The sequence below is a fragment of the Lactuca serriola genome, chromosome 3 (genome assembly GCF_051521515.1).
Source record: "Lactuca serriola cultivar US96UC23 chromosome 3, Lser_US96UC23_V15, whole genome shotgun sequence".
Taxonomy (NCBI): Eukaryota; Viridiplantae; Streptophyta; class Magnoliopsida; order Asterales; family Asteraceae; genus Lactuca; species Lactuca serriola.
The window spans coordinates 243,178,160-243,192,445 of record NC_136410.1 but is presented as its reverse complement, the minus strand read 5'-3'; positions in this window follow the sequence as shown (position 1 = coordinate 243,192,445).

The window sequence follows — 14,286 nt, the reverse complement described above, 5'->3', positions numbered from 1 at the left end:
GCCTTTAACTACCCTAAAAACCCTAAAAACACACAACCCACTGGGTTGGGAGCACCCCACGCTTCTCGGATAATTCCCCGATTTCCTAGTTTTTTTCTTAAACTTCAAACGATCATAATTTTTTCATTCTAGCTCCATATTCAATGATACTTATATGTAAGTGAAGGTAACGGAAAGTCTCATAATCATATCTGCTTATTTTTTACTTAAAACATACCGAACTAATTACACTAATTCATGTAACATGCTCGAAGTATCACCTTTCCCATTTTACTGTTTTGCTTAAAACCACAATTCGAGAGATTTAACCACTTAACCAACATTATCAATATCAAATAAGGTCTAAATTATATTCTATTGAAGCCCAAAACCTTTACTCGATCAAATTATAGCTTGTTATACCAAAATTAAAAATACCCCGAAACTAGGTGTTAAACATAATTTTCCGAACACGACTTTATAATATGCAACATATTCCATGTATGCATGATTACCACCTTTGTTTTGGAGATCCAATCACATACACGTGTTATGTTATGTTAATAAACTAACAATTTGCACAGTATAAACAATTTATCCTACCAGAACATTATCAAAATTAAATTAAAATCTTTAACATAAGCTTATATCACACCTTTATCTTTCAAAATAACATATACATAAATACATACTCTTACAAAGAGTTCATTTATTCAAAATTACATTATATTCAAAACTTTAACCTACTATTTTGAAAAGGGTTCATTTACTCCTCAACCACTAATTTTCCCTTTTAAAACTATTTTAAGTAATACCTACTATTTCAAAGGTTTTATTTGATCAAAACCATTATACTAAAACCACATAAAAAACATTAAGTACTTAAGACTTAGATTATGCCTTTATATTTTATAATTCACTCAACGTTATCAAAATATTATTTTCAGATAGCTAATAGAGTAAAAACTCACAATTAAGCCACATATCTCATTAGGAGAAAGTCATATGTACTCACCTTGCCAGTAAGTGAAAACTAACTATCATAATTGTCTTTCACTTGGTGCTTCTTGACCAAATATCCTTGCCAAAACCAAATAAAGTAACACATTAGCTTGTATAAACATAACCTATTCCATAAAAGATCTTATTCTAAATCCATATCCAAAATGATCATTCACTTGATTATATAAAATTTCATGTTTCAATTTTTTGTTGTCTCAAAATCAATTAAGCTTCACAAATATCTCATTTATACGCCTTAATTCATTAGTACATTACTTATTCAAGTTTCCTTTACTTTCATAATTTACGATTTGTGATCCTCAATGTTAAATTCAAGGATTTATCCATGTAATCATCAACCAAAGTTTTGAATCATGATTGTGACACTCATAACAATATTATACTATGAATTCTAAGAATTTGAACAAAGTTCTAACAATTCTTCAAATCTCACCAACTATGAACACATAAGCTTAACAGAGGAAGAAGATGATACATTGATTATAACTAGTAGAAACTTATCCTTGATCTTCCTTGCTTAAAGCTTTAGTTTTGGCTCAAACCCTAAAACCCCCCTCCTTTTTCTCCGTCTCTCAAGATGATAATGAGAAGAAATAACCAACTTCAACATGTGACATTTTTATCTGACGTCTGGTTACGCGTCCCCTAGCCTATATGTACACGTCACATACTATTTAAGTTGTGCCACATTATCCAACATGTCACAACCAGTAAATTTTGGGTTAAAATGGTGATTCATGTAAAAAAATTTCCTCTATGTAAACTTACAACGTCAAATTAGTGAAATCAAAACTACAATGTTATTTAAGTTCATACGTGCATACACTATGATTCAAGTGGGAAATAGCCTCATACAAGCCCAAAACTTGATCCAATAGCTAAGTCCAATCCATTTTGGGTTTTGGTCCAAGGATTATTGGCCCAACACCTTATTGGGCCGAAAACCATTCATTGGGCCTTATTGGGCCGAAAGCCTCTTCTTTAGACCCTTGGGCCAAAAACTCTATTGGGCCCTAATGGGCCGAAAAATTCTATTGGACTTTCCTTTGGGCCGATAACCCTTCATTGGGCCCTATTGGGTTGAAAACTCTCTCCTTGAATCTTATTGGGCCGAAAACCTTTTCTTTGGGCCATTTTGGGCCGAAAACTCATTTTTGGGCTTTTATTGGGCCGAAAACTCCTATTGGGCCAAAAACTATTTTTGGGCCAAGCCAAAAATCGAAACTCATTTCTTTTGGGCTTCATTTTGGACCGAGAACCCTAAGGCTCGGTTAAGGTTTAACAAAAAAAAAAGGAAAAAAAGAAATGGATTAAGGAGTGACACTTCATGATTAACCAACAAATTTCCAAGTAATTAACTAACATACAACAATGTGATTATCCAATATACGCCCGAGCTTGTACTAATTACCCAACATGTTTCTAGGCCATCCCTTTTCCCCTTCCCTTTCTTATGTTCGGCCGAATCTACACCCTCACACACACCACACTCATTTGTAATTCATCACTCTCCAAACTCTCTCAAATCCTCTCATTTTTCCCTTAAAATTTCCGTGTGTATGTATGTGTTCTTCAAGGGATTTTCTCCAAAAGCTCATAAACTTGGTAAGTGTTCTTGTTAACTGTGACATCCCCAATTTCACGGCCAGAAAAGACCGATTTGTTTATGCTTTGTTTTATAAAATCAAAGTAATCCTTTGATTAAAAGAGTTGCAGAATTTGTTCCCAAAATAAAATATGATAAAATAAAATTTATCAAAGCATTTCTTAACGAAATGTATTTTCATTAAATAACAAAATCTTGGGATGTCATGTTCCGATACAGACCAAAAGCATAAACAGTATAAAATAGACCTTACAACAGTTATTTATAACTACTGATCTATAATCCAAAATCTCTCGTCAAGTCCACCAACTTATACTCCTGTGCCATTACCTGTAATGCAAAGAAAACTGAGTGGGTCAGGCTTGGGAGCCTGGTGAGCATATAGGGTTTTCAACCCACAATAATATAATTATTATATTCAATTATCAAAAAATTAACCCAACTACCCATACCCATTATCTTCTTTAATCTAAAGGTTTTACCGTAAAAACAACTATCCTTCATTCACTCATTCCTAAGGATTGACCTAAGGAACTCGCACGAAGTCCATTGCTGCCAAAGTTTATCTATCAGGTACTAAGTCCATAGTTACCAATGATTTATCTCTCAAGTACTAATTCCATAGCTATTAGGCGCTAACTCCATAGTCACCAAGGTTTAGTCAACGGGCGTTAACTCCATAGTCACCAAGGTTTATACAATAGGCATGAAGTCACATCGTCACCAAGGTTTACTCGATAGGCACTAAGTCGCATAGTCGCCAGGGTTTACTCAATAGGCACGAAGTCACATCGTCACCAAGGTTACGATAGGCACTAAGTCGCATAGTCGCCAGGGTTTACTTAATAGGCACGAAGTCACATCGTCACCAAGGTTTACTCGATAGGCACTAAGTTGCATAGTCGCCAGGGTTTACTCAATAGGCACGAAGTCGCATCGTCACCAACTATTCCATCTACCCATGTTCTACCCAACACTTTTGTAGATATAGATACAAACGCAGTTTAAATCATTTAACACCCGTATAAAAACATCAATTCCAAGCCCATCTCAAATAGAAAAATAATACATAACACATAACACGTATTTCATAGCTAATACTTTATATTTACGTGTTAGAAGAAAGTAACTGTACACTCACCCAAACATATACTTAATACATTCAAACAATACTTGTATTATACTCGTGTTTATGAAAGGGACTATACACTCACTTGATTAGAGGATGATCGGACAACACTACGGCTCTAAGAGTAGTAACTCTTCGGTGAAACCGGGATCACTTCACACACCGGGTTTCTCGCGGACAGAGCTTCGGCTCGGAAACTTTTTTCTTCTCGGGATCTTCAGGCTTCGGGACATTCTTTGGGTCTCGGGGTTGATACCGGGGCTTCGGGATATTTCTTGCATGTAAACCGAGGTAAAACGGGAGTGAGAGGAGAGAAAATAGCAACCCTAAACGGCTGGCCCTTCAAATATATTTATAGGGCAAAATTTGCCCTTGCCACGTCGTGACACCTTTTTCCACGTCGTGGGCTTGGTCGTCACTGCATGCGTCATTGCAAGTTGCGTCTGGGGGACTCCAGGAGGTGTCAGAAGACTTGCCACGTCGTGGCACTGCTTGCCACGTCGTGGTATCTGACAGTTTTGGGGTTTCGCACCCCGAACTTCATAAATTCATAACTTTCGCATACGAACTCCGCTTTCGACGTTCTTTATATCGACGTGTAGGTGAGATTATGATCTAAAACTCTCGTTTAGATTCCGTTGGCTAATTTTGACTTTATTTTTAATATATTAAAAATATATTACTTATATATTATTTTTAGCAGGCCGGGACAGGAAAACTCCGCTATAAACTCATAACTCCTTCGTCTGACGTCCGTTTTCGTATGTCTTTCTGTAGTTGCACTATTATCGATGATATCTTCAATTTTCATTTAGATTTTTTTGGCTAAATATCGCTCTAACGTAAATTCACTATTTACGTCGCGCTGTGTCGTGCCGGTTCTTTCGCGAAACTTTGATAGGTCATAACTTCTTCGTTATAACTCGGATTTCGGCGTTCTTTATTTGTACGGAATCCTTGTAACATATACTATAACTTAGTTAAGATTAATCCTTCTAAATAATCTTCCATAAAAAAAGTTATTTTTGATGTTTGTCGTCTCTAAATTGACTAGCCCGGATCTACGGGCGTTATATTAACCTCAAGTATTCTTACATCTTTCCAAGCTAAAATTCTTATTTACACACTTTTTTTGTGTGCTAAATTATTAGAACCCTTGAAATTTCAAGAATATCATCAAGAGGTGCAAGGCTAAGCTCGAAAATCTCATCACTCTCCTTTCTTCCTACCATCCGAAATCAACCAAGGTGAGCTTCATACCTCACTATTTTCGTGTTTTTCATACTCTTTGGGGGGGGGGGGGATACAAGTCAAAGTTCGGTTAACCGTTGGATAATTGCATGGACCTATGTGTTATGTGCTTAACCTTTGGGTAATTGCTTGAAGATGGAGTTTACCTTATACATCTTCATAAAAATCATGAGAAAAGTGTTTATTATCATATGTGTTGTATGAAATTTTTATGGATATGGTTTATGCATTAAAAAATGGCAAGAAAATGAGTGTTGTGCTCAACATGTTAACTTTTGGATATATATATATATATATATATATATATATATATATATATTTAACACTATACTTACACAGATATTTGCATATAATAAGTTTCATTGTCATATATGTATTTTGTAGAAAATCGTGACTTGCTAGAGGCATAACAAATTAGAATGTTTTGTGTTACAGACTCTCAAACTAATTTTTGGTGTATTAAACAAGCTACAAAATTTAATATTTTACTAATATTAATTTTATTGGAAAAATATTTTTAACTATGTCGACACTAATGTTCGATGGCTAAAAAAAACTTGAGAAAGTATGCAATATGACATGTTAATTAAGGATTATTTGCAAAAAGTGTTATAATAATCTCACCGAAATAATAAACAAAACAAAATTCATGACAGAAAGATCTGTGTGTCATAATATGTCTATCATAAAAGTTGTTACAGCCTAAATAATAAGTTGTATGTCATAAAGCACTAAACCGCTTGTCATAATTTGCCTACCACGAAGCTGTTATAACATGAATAATAAGTTGAGTGTCATGAAAGTTGTAAAGCTATAAGCTGAATAATATGAAATCTGACAAATCGCGTGTCATACAATATTTGTCACATATATATACAAAGGAAACATTATTTCCTTAATCGATAAAGGAACTCGAAATTCGCGTAAATCCGTTAATGCTCTAGTGAGACACTTTCCTTCACCGTACCTACTTAGCGTACACCGTAAGTCCTGTAGTTATAACCAGAGTATCCTGGAGGGAGAGCGAGATAATTGTGTATAGATCTATATGGGGTTGATACCCCCACACCTAAGTTGTTCGCTACAGCTAGACGGGGCCAGTCTAGGGTGACAAATATCTTCCCGAAATCGACGTCTGAAGAGCATCATGACAGGCATATCAATCACATCAAGCATGGCTGTAACGACTCACGTAGGGATTAACAACATTATTTTGGATTTATGAAAAATATACACTTCACTAGTTTTATAAAATATAAAACTACGCTTTATTTCCAGTACACGATTACCACCACTCCAGTCTTAGGGTTTAAGACTATAATTTTTCTTACAACATAAAATATGAAAATTTAAGGGTATCTACACTTTACAACTACAAATAAAAAGAAAATAAAGTACATGCATGCAATTATTCACAGTTTTAGAACGAGACTCACAAACCATTTTTCACAGAAAATATCAGATTTTCTAGAGTTTTACAAAATATTGCAAACAATGATGTTACAAAACTTTTCATACAAACATGCTTATGAACTCACCAACATTCTATGTTGACACTTTTCAAAACTACTTGTATTCTCAGGGACTCGGTGAGCAGGTATTTGGACATTGGAATTCAGATATTTGCTACATTCTGGAAATTCATACTTTATGTCACTTTTTGTGTATATTTGTGAACAAATACAATATGTAAGCAATGTATGTTGGTATCTTTTAATGTATTGTAACACCCCAAAATTCAGAAGTTCAATGAAGGGCCAAAAGTGTAAATTTAGGAAAGGGACTCAACGAGTAGGTCTGCTTACTCGCCGAGTCGGAGCGGGATTCTGTCACAGTTTAAGTGGCCAACTCGCCGAGTCGGCGGCTTGGACTCGACGAGTTGATGATGAAGAGAGAAACCCCTAATCCCGGGGGTTGTGCCCTATATAAAGCACATTATAACCCACCCTCAGCCTCTTGGCTACCCTTTGGAGATCCAGAAACCCTAGAATCGAGTGAGCTTCCATTAATAGAGAGAATAGAGCTTTGGAGGAGAAAATCTTGGAAAGGGGCTTGAAGATCAAAAGGCTTGCTGTAAAGGAGTGTTGTAGATCTGGGATCTACTTCAGTTGGAGCTTATATTGGAGGTAATAATCTGTTGCTTGGGCTTTTTGGCATCTAGATCTATTATCATTTGAGATTTGGGGCATTTTTGGTATGATTGAGAGCTATTTCGAGTTAAAGGCTTAGATCTGAGGTTGCTACTTCAGATCTAGACTTGGGATGGTCCAAAATGTCATAAAGCTTCTATCTAAGAGTTTTTGGTGAAGCCCCTTTGTCATAAACCCTAGCCCTAGAATGTTTTGGGCCTATAGCTCCTTGGTTTCACGTAAAGTTTGCAATTTTATGTGAGGGTTAGACTGTAAAAGAGTGGATCTATGGATTGGAGCCCTTGCATGGCTCGAAAAGCCTCTGTATGGGTTGAGAACTGGAGAGACTCGGCGAGTCACATGGGTGTACTCGACGAGTTGTATAAACATGTGCATGGACTCGACGAGTTGAAGAACAACTCGGCGAGTCTGTTGAAGATTGCCTTGGACTCGGCGAGTCTGGTCGCAGAACCCTAACCTCTTCTGGTTAAAGCCTAGAATCAGTGAGTCGAGGGGTGACTCTGTGAGTTGAGCAGGATGGGACTCGGAGATCGTTGGACTCGACGGGTCTTGGGGTGACTCGGCGAGTTGAGTCGTGTTTTAAGAGTTTTCAGAGTATAAGGACTCGACGAGTCAACGGGTTGACTCGGCGAGTAGGGTCAGTCAAGAAGTTTGACTTTGGCCTGGACTTTGACTTTGAACTTCAAGGGTGTTATGGTGTTTGGTTATTCATGTCAATGGTCCATTGATGGCAATAGGTGTTGGAGTTTAGAGCAGTACTTTGGGTGTGTGCTTCCATGGTTCGGTTCTTCATTTCAGGTGAGTTATCCTCACTATACTCAAGGGTCTAAGGAACCAAGGTCGACCCTTTGAATTGTTGTTTAGAGCTTGTTATGTTATGTGATGATATGCTTGCTAGTATCCTGGTAGATAGGATAATGATATGAGGATATGCCTTGTTAGCTTAGTATCCTAGAGGAATGGATAGTTAAGTGATGGCTAGTTCTGTTGGATCAGCGCCCTGGTAGTTGGGTAGTGGTTATTTAAAGACCTGTAGTTGGTCTTGCCTTATGTATGCTGGTAGGAGGTTACATGCGGGTTATGTATGTTGAGCAGTAGCAGGGGGTATTCCATCCCGATAGGATGATAGGGCCCTGGTATGTAGGTTCTGTAGGGTATTATGTGTTTGCCTGTTATGTGTGCATGTTTGCTAGTGTGGGGCATTCCAACCCGATGGTTGTGGGCCAGGAGTATTCCATCCCGGTAGGATGATTGGACTCATAGTAGGTTGGCATTCCAACCCGATGGTTGAGGGGCCTGGGGTATTCCATCCTGAGGGATGATTGGACCCATAGTAGTAGTAGTTACGGTATGTATAGGGAGTGGACCATTCCAACCCGATGGTTGTGGGCCAGGAGTATTCCATCCCGGTAGGATGATTGGACTCATATTATGTTGGCATTCCAACCCGATGGTTGAGGGGCCTGGGGTATTCCATCTTGTGAGATGATTGGACCTATAGTAGTTATTGTTGTACGTATAGATGTATGGGCATTCCAACCCGATGGTTATGGGCCGAGAGTATTCCATCCCGGTAGGATGATTGGGCTAGTAGTATGTAGGCATTCCAACCCGATGGTTGAGGGCCAGGGGTATTCCAACCGGAAGGTTGACTGGACCCATAGTATGTTGTTCTTTGATGTATGTGTATGTTTATGTGTGTATGGTATTTTGGGGGAACTCACTAAGTTTCTGGGCTTACAGTTGTGGTTTATTGTTTCAGGTGATTCAGGAGATCGTGTCAAGGCGAAGTCGTGATCGTACCGCTCCTCATGTTTTATGTTCTTATGATATGATTATGGGAAATACTCTGATGTTTGAAATATTTTGAAAACAAGATGTATGGACTTAATGGTTTTGAATGAAATATAATGTTTTTAAATTGGTTGAATTTTTGTTCTTACATGTATGGTGTTTGGTTGCTATGTTTCATTCATATTCAATTGATATGATACTACATAATGACGTCATCCGCCCCCGGACGTTTCCGCCGTCCTGGTTCGGGGTGTGACAAATTGGTATCATAGCATTGTTTATAGTGAACTAGAATATCTAACCATACAAGATATGCAACTATAAATAAAATGGGACTAAAACACTCTGACTACAAATATACATACCTATGTGCATACTATTTGTAGTGTTATAACAAGAAGACAAATAAAAGTCTTTAGAGGAGTTGGACATCACGGTTAAACCTAGGCAATTATGTAATCATATTTGGGATAAATATAGCCTGATCGGCTATATTTATTCGAAATATGACCAACATATGTTTGGGAGTGATTGGGGTGGACGACAAATCTAAAACTTACCAACCTTAATCCCACTGGTTCTAGGGAACCAAACATAAACAATTAAAATACTATATGAGTATTTTGGCATTGTGTGGAATTTTCATGTATTTTCTCGTATCTTCTCTTGTACTTACATTCTCGTACAGATAACATGGTAGGATATCGTTTGCCCGGAGACCCCTATTTCCCCAATCAGGGAAAAGGTGGATAAAGGAGGAGCCCATGGAGGACCTAGAGGAGGAGCCCATGGAGGACCCAAAGGAAGAAGATATCGACGAGGAAGTCAACGACGATGAAGAAGAGGAGGAGGATGACTCGGACGCAAAGTCCGAAGTCATCAACCCACCCTACATGGCTAGGGTACCAGTGCACCGAATGGCCCACAACGACCCTACACCCCCTTGGCATACGATCTGGAGCGATGGATCCGACACCAGAGAGAGCATCCACCATTCGGGACGGATCGAGGATTTTACGACCTTCGCCATGGAGGGCTAGCAGACCGCGCACTTCCTGTTATGGTCCGGAGGATTACCGACATTGGAGACCAGGCTCAGACCACAACCCATCGAGTCATGGAAATCCCATCAAAATCAATCACATAAATCTCACTTATATTAGTAAAATTTCATCTGAGAATGTAAGAAATTATGCAATCATCTCGTACTTTTGGAAGTTGATTCTTAAGAACATATGGAGGTTATACGAAGAGGGCGCGTGACAAGATAACTATAACTTATACTTAGGCTGGAGGGAGTGGTGCCACAGAAATCGCACTCCCTTCACTGTCACGTAAGCGTCATGTCAGCTTTTACCACAAAAGTGTGGTTCATTGTCACACCCAAGGAGTGGTGCCACACTATTTTTAAGAATTTAATTTAAATGACTTCATTTTTAATAAAAAAAACATAAAATTTCATTACTTCAAAATAAAAAAATATTGCATTGCATTACTTAAAATAAAAAAATAACATGAAATTAAAAAAACTCCTACAAACTTATAATAAAATAAAAAAAGTGATTAAAATAACTTATAAAATAACCACAAATAAAATAACTTAAAAAATAAAAAAACTTTATTACTTACAGTGGTGGTGTGGAAACAATGGCAAACATATATATATTTTTTAATTTATAAAACAACTAGGTTATAACTCGTGTACTACACGGTTGACAAAGTAAAACAATATAAAACTTAAAAAAAAAACTTAATATTACTCATATATATGCAAACAATTATTTTATAAAATAATTATATGTTTTGTCTATAACCATATGATTTTGTAAAATGGTTTAAACATATGAGCAATGTTTTTTTATATCTAGATTAGTGATTAAATGATCAAGTTGTACAATGAAATATAACATCTAAAAAACGAAGAAAAAAAATTAATATAGACAATTTATTATTAATATAATGTTTTTTTATTTAAAATTAAAAAGTTAGATAATATAAGAAATATACATGAACACTCTTGCATAGGTCTAAATCTCACATAATTTTCATAAGAATATAACAAAGTATACAAAAAATGAAATAGAAATATTGTATAATTAGAGAAATCAATGTTTATTCACATAGTTTAACTAAATTTATTAAACATCAATTTCTAATATTTAATTTATTAGCCAAATATCAACTATCAAAACCAAAAAATCAATTAATGGAAAAACAGTGAATGAGTATTTAACAGGAAACTATAATCAATTAATATTGAGATGAGGTTTGGATTATGATGTGTATTACTTTCATCACAAAGAATAATCAAATGCCAGTATTGCATTCAAAACTATAATTTAGATAATGACCATACGTATGATGAAATTGAAAAAACAGGACCATAGATTTTGATAAGCACAATTAGTCCATGTTTGTTTTTTACACGTAGAGGATGTTTATCTCTTTTTAAAATGACCAAAATTTTTGAAAAAATATAAGAAATTAATAAATTAGAGGCAATTTGTAGAAAGATGAAACTTAATGGAAAAGTCTGAGTTATCTTTGTTTATTAGCATAAGCATGTCAAATGAAGTCGGTTGCTTCCCTGAAACATAAATTTAAAAAAAATCAAATATACAATGACAAATATCTAAAAAACCAGTAAACAAGAAAATCACACAACGTACTAATATTTGCAAAAAAGTTGAATATCAAGCTATTGGCATTATCACACATCTCCTCACCAACTACATGGAAGATTTAAAAATGTTTGTAAAAATCAAATACAAGTAGCCAGTGATCAAAATGATTAAGCTATTCAACTAATATTATCAAATGAACTATCAAGTAGATCGACTCATTTACTAAATAAAAAGTATGTTGATATTTCATATATTTAAACATTATTATAAGTATGCATCGTAATGGAAATGTGACAAATAATGAAATCTTTGGTAAAAAATAAACAAATTTCCTACAAAACATTCTAATATAAGCACCAATGTTACTCACCATCTGCAAGCTTGCAAAGTGAAAAGAAAAGTTCATCTTCATAAAATAATAATAATAATAATCATAATAATAATAATAATAATAATAATAATAGACAACCCTGAAAATTAAATTATAATGAATCATTAAATACATATATTTCCGATAAAAAAACAAACTATTATAATTGCACAACACATGTTCATTTAAACAAATAAAAAAGACATGAACCATTTTCACATCCATCGTTTCCACAAAAAACAAAAACCGCTTAAAAAAACACAACGATTGATAAGAGGACTATAGAAATATCATTAGCACCTGCATAACAATGTAGTCTTTCTCAATTTCATTCTTCTTAAATAAAGACCAAAACACCCTCATTATATAACTATAATGTACTGAAACTGTATATAAAGTCAATAGGCTGAAACTGTAATTTTAATGCTGAAGTCTGGGACCAAACTATAATATACCTTTTTAGATAATATTTTTTTTCTTATTGTTGTATCAGACCTCTATAGTGCCACTGCCCTTTATATGGAGAGAGAGATAAAACTTATATTTCAACCATCCTTTGATAGAGCCCAAGGAGCAAAACTGTAATTTTAGTGTTGATTGCTTATAAATTAAAGATAAAATTTAAAATCATATTTACCTTGTTTCAATTAGAGAAACAATATGGATTAAATGTTTCACCAGATAAGTTTTCTTTGCACCCTTACCATCTATATTGCACGGTCATCAATTTTAAGGACTAATATGCGGTTAAAGTTAAAGAGGTAAAAAAACAAATAATAAAAACTTACCTCTAACACATCAGATTTCAATATGCTTATTTCCATAATTGGGAGTTCTTTATTCCCTAGTATCCATCACATAGTACTGGAAGTTACAACAAATAATTCAGAAATAAATTTTAAAATATAACTAAATTTATTACAAAATGTACCCTTTTTTCCTCTCTCTCGAACGGTTTTCTTTTCGTTGGGTTGTTTTCAAATGGAGCATACCTATAATGTCGTTTTTCTATCAGGCATGATTCAGATATCTAGCAAAGAAAAAAATTATTTGCAAAACAAAAATAAATCATTTTACATTTTAATGTAAGTTGGACGTTTTCATCTATTCTTGAACTTTCACAAAGTGGGAAATAGTCTTAATAACATGACATCTTATATGACTCAAATAGCATTTCATTCAAAATCACTTCAGATCAACTGCAAACTACAAATGACTACTTGGAAAAAAAGTTAGATATAAGAGGAAAAACTGGAAAACATGAAATCAATGTACATACTTTAAATCCTTATATAAAGATTTCAATACCTTATGACGAATGAAATGATAGGCTAGATTAATAAATTATATACTATATGATTGGCAATGGCTAAATATAATCCCTGATATATCTGCCTATTGCATGTATTCAATGTTTTATCAACAACTTTAATAACGTTTTCTCTTCAAGGAAAAAAGAGATTTGTTTTACTGTAATTTACCAAGAAAAGTCAAATTGCAATTGGTTTGACCTCGTAAGTCAAAACAGACACTACCAATGGGATTGATAGGGACTGAAGCATAAGTCATCAACTCCTTGAGCTTGACAAACTTGTATACTTGCTTAACCGTTGCTCGTATTATAATGTATGTGTAATTGTACCTGTTCAAAAAAAAAATCAAGGATTATTGCAAGTAGAAGATTAAAATTTGGTTAATGTTACCTTCAGAAAGAATTGGAAACTCAAACAACATAACAACCTTTAGTTGAAGCTCAACAACATCAAGGTTGGTGGATTCTCATAGACCATAAAGTACTCCTAGCAGCAAGGACTTACGGTTACTCAGGCCTATGATTCCCATGATTTCGCCTTTACATACATCTTGACTGACATTTCAAAGAATCAAAACTCCTTTCTCTAAATATATCTTCAGATCTTTCACATGGATATTGGCGTGTGATTCATTAAACTTGCCATCTTCGTTTACATTAATAGTAAATGTTTTTGCATATCAACTGTTTGTTAAAATGTCAAAGCAAATAAAAGCGATCAATAAACAATTGACAGAGGTTAAATAACCAAGACTATGAAAGGGGTTCAATAGAATTAGTCATGAAATTGAAATTACAATATAGTATTTGTATTAGAACTGTTTTTACCTTCAAATTAAAACCGAACCAACACAGAATAGTGTGATCTGACATAGTATAATCTTCGCATCTTCATCCATGTACTTCGAGAACTACTTTAAAGGGTATGAATTCGAGGAGCTTGGTGGATAAGAAACGAAGAGAAGAAGCGATGATTAATTCTGACGAGATATGAAGTCGAATAAAGCCCTAGTTAAACCGATTCAAAGTTGGAGATGATTTGTTTCCT